General features: G+C 37.7%; 1 long non-coding RNA gene and 3 other non-coding genes across 4 annotated transcripts in view; all 4 read left to right on the forward strand.

The window, feature by feature from the left end:
* The window catches only part of LOC107838124 (uncharacterized), a 24,367-nt gene extending 21,898 nt beyond the window's left edge, over positions 1-2,469 (forward strand). The window contains exons 2-3 of the long non-coding RNA XR_001664187.1: positions 1,833-1,839; positions 2,459-2,469. This is a non-coding gene — a long non-coding RNA (uncharacterized LOC107838124). The remainder of the gene's footprint in view (positions 1-1,832; positions 1,840-2,458) is intronic.
* Positions 2,470-3,123: 654 nt separating this feature from the next.
* trnae-uuc (transfer RNA glutamic acid (anticodon UUC)) lies at positions 3,124-3,195 on the forward strand. Its single transcript has one exon. It is a non-coding gene; the product is annotated as a tRNA-Glu (tRNA).
* An 864-nt stretch (positions 3,196-4,059) lies between these two features.
* trnae-uuc (transfer RNA glutamic acid (anticodon UUC)) lies at positions 4,060-4,131 on the forward strand. The gene has a single exon. It is a non-coding gene; the product is annotated as a tRNA-Glu (tRNA).
* Positions 4,132-4,870: 739 nt separating this feature from the next.
* trnae-uuc (transfer RNA glutamic acid (anticodon UUC)) lies at positions 4,871-4,942 on the forward strand. Its single transcript has one exon. It is a non-coding gene; the product is annotated as a tRNA-Glu (tRNA).
* The last annotated feature ends 2,233 nt before the right edge of the window (positions 4,943-7,175 follow it).

Below are 7,175 nucleotides of genomic sequence, written 5' to 3' on the forward strand. Positions count from 1 at the left end.
CAATAAAGATACTGAAATAACATGGAATCCCCATGTAGACATTGGGCTTCATTTACATTTACTTTATGTTTGAACAGTTTTCCTCAATCCTTTTTTTCACCTTGAGATATAAAGTCCTCTTTGGCCCATATAACAGCCTCACCTTTGTTTTTTCTTTCCCTCCCATTTTTCCCTTCATTGCCTTTCTCTCTTTTCTCCTCATTTGTCACTGTCTTGCAATGAGGACTCCCCCCACAAGCTCTCTGCTCAACCAAATGTCGGCATTCATCACATCAGCCAGGAACAACTCAACAGGCCCTCTAGCACGGCGTATTAGAGAGCAAGATGGGATGAGAGATGATGAAGCTTTGAACCAATTTCTTGCTGCCATAAATGGAAGTAAAGTGTTGAAGTCCTCTGACAAAATCTCATACAACGTATGAAATCAGTATTTTCCAGATTCACCTTCGTAGGGTAATGAGAAATTCTTCTTTGCAAAGGGAGAGTCTGATGTCATATTTACCTCAGACTAAGGTGAAATGTAGAGAAAAAAAATAGAAAATGAAACAAAAGGCTAATATTATATTGGTACATTAAAATAAATGTATGTTTATTAATTTATCTTTTTTTATTTTATTTTCACAATCCCTTAAGCATACTGACGATTATGGCTTTCCATGCACACTTTAAATAATCTGCAGTATGCATGGCACAGAGGAAACACGAATAATATATATATATTTTTTTTCCTGTGTAGAGAAAAGTTAATGTAATCCTGGCATGTAGGGATTTGCATGTTCTGCAGCATCCTCCCACTCTCCCAAAACATATGTTAGGTTATCTTGTTGTTTTGAGCCTCCAATAGTAGTAAGTTTATCCATCCACCCATCCATTATACAACACGCTTTATCCCTTATGGGGCTGCTAGAGGTGCTGGTGTCTATCTCCAGAGGCCAATGGGGTAGAGGCGGAGTTCACCCCGGACAGGTCATCAGTCCATCACAGAGCAACTCAGAGACAAACCAGACAAACAATCATCAAGGAGTCAATAAGGAGAATTTAGAGAGACCAGTCAAACTCTTAAGTAAACTTTAAGGCGAGAGACTATGCGTGAACACCAGGTTTTTGGAGAATTAAACTGCAAACAGATTTTCAAACTGTGAGCCAAACTTTACTTCCATATGTAGAAACAAGATGTTAAAGTTCCTGCTTTGAGATGGTGTTAAACCTAACACTTCCTTGTCAAATAAAAACCCTTTCCAATTTCAAATTAAACTGTTCAGGGATCTTCCCATCACCAAGGATTTAAAACACAACCACATGATTAGGCAAGGGAAATATACGAATAAGCTATTTGGTCAAGACCTTTCCATGGTAAACAATATTCTTAAACTGATCTGAAGTGTTAATCTCAGCAAATGTCTTTTTTTGTCTATGATATGTGCTGGGGCTTGAAAACATCCTCAAGCAAATCCTGTAGCAAATGCAACCTCAGTAAAATACTTGTTGGACTTATCTATTTTTAATTAAAACCTGAATAGTTTTTTCAAAACAGATAACAAACATCTGTGATTTATGACATTCACGACAGAAGCAGCGGAAAGACCACTCAGTCTTCAGCAAAGTTACTTTAATTATTAGCATTTTCAAGCCTTTTCAATAACTGCTTGAGAGAAAAAAGTGACTCATAGAGCAAGTACATGAAAATGGATATATGACATTCAAGATTGAAATTCTCAATAAATGAACTCAGTGGTGCCACAATAAACATGCATAATTACATTCAAGCCCTCCCTAACATGACGGAAAGGGAAGGATTAAAGTGTCATCTTGTGTTTTTAGCAGTTTTACAGGAACATTGTAATGTCACAGTATTCACAAACAAAACAGAAATTCACGCAGCATATGGTGCCCTTCTCTTATTTTTATACAATGTGATAACTTTGACGCTTTTTAGCAGCTTTACAAGCAACAGCTTAGCTAAGGAAATAGTTTTATGTGAATCAGACTCTATGTAGTTAATGTTAGTTGTGTGTGCAAGACAACTAAACAGTGCAATTCGATCAAAAGTGGTTCATCTTTTAGTTATGCAAAAAAAGTTATTGCAGCTTTTTTTTTATTTTGAATTTTTTCACCCTTCTAACAAATATGGTTGTGCTTCAGTTGAACTGTACAAAGTACTAGATGAAAAAATACTGAAAACTCAAGGTGAGGTTTTTTTTTTTCACCTCACAAAAACATGGCCATTTGACAGAAATGTGTACACTTTTGATACAAACTTTAGATACAACCTTCTTTCAAATCATCATTACCTTTCATGATCCACACCTGAGCCACCTCAGGAGGTTGTCATAAACCCGTCTGCCCTATGGACAGGCAGTATGCAATTGTGGAACCTGTGTGACACAGAACAAAAGAGTCTACTGATGCACACAGAGCGGAGATGTGGCATCATCCTTTACTTTCTATCTTATTTGAGCTTTATGTTAATCAGTAGAATTTATGACACCATTTTTAACCAGAACGATTTCCATTTTACAAATCTATTGTTTGTCCGTTACATTCTCATACATTTATGTAAGGACCGGTTCTCATTCATTCGTCTCACTTGAAGCAGTGAGATGAATGAATGAGCATGCTAGACAAAAATAATCAGAAATTGTGCAATTAGAGTGACATAAGATTTTGTTGGCAATTGCTGCCCATGCATTAAATCCAAGATAAATTTAACCTGCTTGTGATTCCTTCACTTTGATTGCGTGCTGAAATACAGACCCCTCCCCATGCCCCATTCTTAATGATTCTTAGTGATTGTAGATCATCCAGTAGAAATTGCAATGAAGATAGCACATGCTAGCTTGATGTTCTTCCATTTTACCACAGTAATCAATTACTTCCACCTCCAGGTCAAAACTGGTAACAGAATTCTCCAAAATGTTACTTTTTAGTCTCACATAGCCTGAATAAAATGAAGCTCTTGTCCAAGACATTTTCTCTTTGGTCTGGAGGGAGCAGAATTATACCTTATGTGGTCCATCATCAGCTGACTAAGCTCTACCATTTGGTACCACAGTGTAACAGTTTTGGCCAGCTTCAAACTGAGGACAAAAATTAAGGTAAAAACATTTTTACATTTCTTATGGGTCCCATATGGTCTAGCGGTTAGGATTCCTGGTTTTCACCCAGGCGGCCCGGGTTCGACTCCCAGTATGGGAACTTCTTGTTTCTACAATTTCTCTGATAGTAAATCCCAAAGGGATGAATAATTTATGTTTGCATCGAAAAAAATCTACAAGAGTCAACAATATGTCAAACATGAAGGCTTCACTTTCACATCTCGGGCTTACATTACAGTTATCTCAAGGCAACTTCACATTAATAATGCTGTGCAAGACAGACATAACTTACAAGAAATATTATGGAAATTTAATATTGCTCCATCCTCACCAGTTTCATTGTTAATGTATTACGTCAACGTTAATGCGGCCCGAACCGCTGCGTGCACCCCCACAAAAGTGGTACTAAAACGATCAGCTTGATCCCAAGAAGGAAGTTACTACTTTTAGTGGGATTCTGAGTTAAAATGATGACATAAATTGCGAAAAACGAGGCTGGGTGTCTCACAGAGACAGGAATCTTTCTCTCTGACACACAACACACACACAGACACACACAGCACTACGGAAGAGGATTAGGGCCACTAGAAAAAAGAAAAAAAAAATCTGAATTTAATCTCAGAATTCTGAGATTAAATTCTGGCCACAAATATCGCTCCTTTGGTCTCAAAGTCGGTCATGACATTGATGCCCATGCCTGCTCCCATAAAATGTTTTCAAAATTTTGCTTGGGCTTATGGTTTTTTGTCAGGCTCCTTGAGACTGACACTTGATGTCTCACAAGGATAGAAACTCTCTCTACCATACTGACAGAGCCAGCCCAGATGGCGATCGTTAATTACCATAGCAACGGGGCCCAGACAGAGGCAGTGAGAAATCTCTAGCGCCCTAAGGGTTCCAGTCTCGGCCATCCTCAAAATTAGGTCAAAAATTAAAGTGAAACTGTCTTCACAGTTCTTACAGGTCCCATATGGTCTAGCGGTTAGGATTCCTGGTTTTCACCCAGGCGGCCTGGGTTCGACTCCCGGTATGGGAACTTCTTGTTACTACAATTTACCTGAGGATAAAACCCCAAAGGGATGAATGAAGTATCTAAATACTTGACTCATCTATATTTGCGTCAAAGAAATGTGCAGAGGCAGTGAGAAGTCTCACGAACAGGCTCATAGAGGTCTCACAATGCATTGTGGGAAAATACATATTTCCTGTGACTGTTCATATTTTGCTTACATAAATTTATTATTTCTAAGAATTTTTGAGTGTGAATTAAAATCCTTAGTATGAAGGTTGAACATTTTTTTTTTTAGAAATAAACAATTACCCACTGTCTTTATTTCTGTTATTTCGCACCGTGAGTCAGAACCACATGTGCGAAGCTTATAGTCAGTCTGTTTTCATACAGCCTTTGAACTGTAGTGATGAATCTGGTCACCTGTAGTACTATGATGATAAATTTTAGTTATTGCACTATTGTGGTGGACCATATTTAGCTGCACTGATGTTTACCAAGGTTAAGCTCAGCTGTGCGAGCATCCTGGTTTGTTATTGTGTTACTGGTTTAGTGTCACAATGCTGGGTAGAAATAACAGTCTTTCTTTGGCAGTCCCAGTTAAATTTCTTTAGGAATTTAATTTGTCTTGGTATATACATACAACCTTATGTGGTCCATCAACTGACCAAGCTCTACACCAAGCGTCCTACAGTGTTCCAGTTTCAGCCATCCTCAAAATGGGATCACAAATTAAGATAAAAAAAGTTTTCACAGTTCTTACAGGTCCCATATGGTCTAGCGGTTAGGATTCCTAGTTTTCACCCAGGCGGCCCGGGTTCAACTCCCGGTATGGGAACTTCTTTTGTTTCTACCTGAGGGTAATCCCAAAAGGATGAATAAAGTTTCTTTCTACTTCAATCATCTGTATTTGCATCAAAAAAATGTGCAAGAGTCAACAATATGTCAAACTTTCACATCGCAGGCTTATATTACACAGTTATTTCAAGGCAGCTTCACATTAACTGGATAATGCTGTGCAAGACAGACATAACTCTGACAAGAAATATTATGGAAATCTAATATTGCTCATACTTATTCTAACATATCTTGTTACCTCCCCCAGTGATCCCAACCACACTGCTAATAAAATCTGAATGGGATCTTCTACATTTAGCTAATGATAATCACATCCTCACCAATTTCACAACAATGACTTTGGGGCTTGCTAAATGTAAAAAATAAAAATAAGAAGACATTACATTGTTCATTCAATATGAAGCATCCATGAAACTTCATGACATATTTGAGATTGTGTAATGTGTAGAAAACCTCTTTGTCTTTCAAAATCTTGCTCATTTGGCATATGCCCCCTTCGGTGATATTGAACAGAATGAACAAGTAAGCATCTATGGACTTATCTGTGTAATTTTGCAAGATAAGAGAAACTCAAATGTCTTTTGAAGGGGTCTTTCATTTTTTATTTCTCCTGTAATGAGAGGTAGGTAGCCATTGTTCCCTGCTGCGTCTTCTTCTATATTGACACATTCTTGTTTCAGAGACATCTTATCCACTCCCTGTGGCCTTCAGTGCCACCTCGCCACTGTTCTTTATAGATTCAACCCCATGGTAAGTCTAATCTTTAGACACAGCAAGCAAAGTTGCAGTGATCCCCTTTCAAAAGACAAGACAAGGGGAGGTTGAGTTCACAGAATATGACATATGTCACAAAACAGGATCCCATTATACTGATATGACTCTTCCTGAGGCATTCTATTGACAACCCACAGCAGGTGATTGCCGATTAATCTCTCCACCACACTGACATTCAGTGTGTCAAAGCGAGTACTGGGATGGATAGTGTAGTGCTACGTTGAGACTTTGCGGAGGGATAAATACACACAACACCAAACAGTTTCCACCTAGCATTCAGCACAGCTGGTGAACTACTGCCGTGTCTCACATAAGAGGAGGAAATCCTTTTCGAGCCAGGAAATTCTGCCTGTGTGTTCATAATTGCCTAATTGTTCTCACTACAGTATTACTGTCAATTTTCAGGTAAATAAAAAACTGCTTTGCTTGGTATTGTTGTCAGATAAAAGAGGGACAACAAATGTGCTTCTTTTACTAAGGAAGAGTTAATCATTCAAAAATGAATGCTATTTAGTTTACGTTAAAGTCCAAGTTGCTTTTCTGAAATATGGAGTGACCAAGAAAGCCTAGTTAAAGAAATAGACTGAAATAGCTTAACTGAAATAGACATTCATATTCAAAGGTCTTGTGCATTTTAATTTATATTTATGGCATGTTGGAGCTATACAAGGTTTAGCTAATTTTGTAAGGGTGTAATCAGTGGAAAAAAAAAGTCCAAATAAATTCTTAGCAAAACAAATAAGATCACCCTAATTTGTCATCTAATTGGCCAGTAATTATGTCATAAATCATTATGACAATGACAGGTAGCTCCAATTATGCATGTCATGGTTGGGACAGCGCATTGTCAGATGCTGTCATTCTTAGATATTAAACTGCATAAAACTCACCTTGTTTATTCAGTGTTAAAGCTGTCAAAGGCAGATAATTGAAGAATTTCTTATCTGAAAAAAAAATCTATCAATTTCTCTAAAGTGCACCTTTTATTTTTCTGATTGACATTGAAGCCATAAGTACTATGATTACATAATAATTAGAAATCTATCCATTAATTGTTTCACTCCATTCTGTTCAGGGGTCATGTGGCCAGCTGGTCAGCCAGGGAAGTGTCAAAGTGGATGAAACTGCATCTACTCACCATATGTTTCTAATGTATATTCATACTGTACATTTCCTCCTTACTGTACATTTATTCATCATGCTTTAATTTGACATTTTTCTTCATGGAGTATCGTAGGTTTGTTTGTGTTTGCATTGCAAAAGTGGTGTCTGTCCCAGCAGTCACAGGCATTGACTTCCATTCATTTTTCCTTCATTTCTTTGGCATTTACCCTAGACCTAACAATGGCCAGTACATGTCCAACCCTAAACCTAACCTAAACTCCGTTCATCTAATCTTACCCAAAACAACACTTCTTCTTATGGAGGTCCAGGCTTTG

This window comes from Poecilia formosa, unplaced genomic scaffold (assembly GCF_000485575.1).
Source record: "Poecilia formosa unplaced genomic scaffold, Poecilia_formosa-5.1.2 Scaffold215, whole genome shotgun sequence".
Taxonomy (NCBI): domain Eukaryota; kingdom Metazoa; phylum Chordata; class Actinopteri; order Cyprinodontiformes; family Poeciliidae; genus Poecilia; species Poecilia formosa.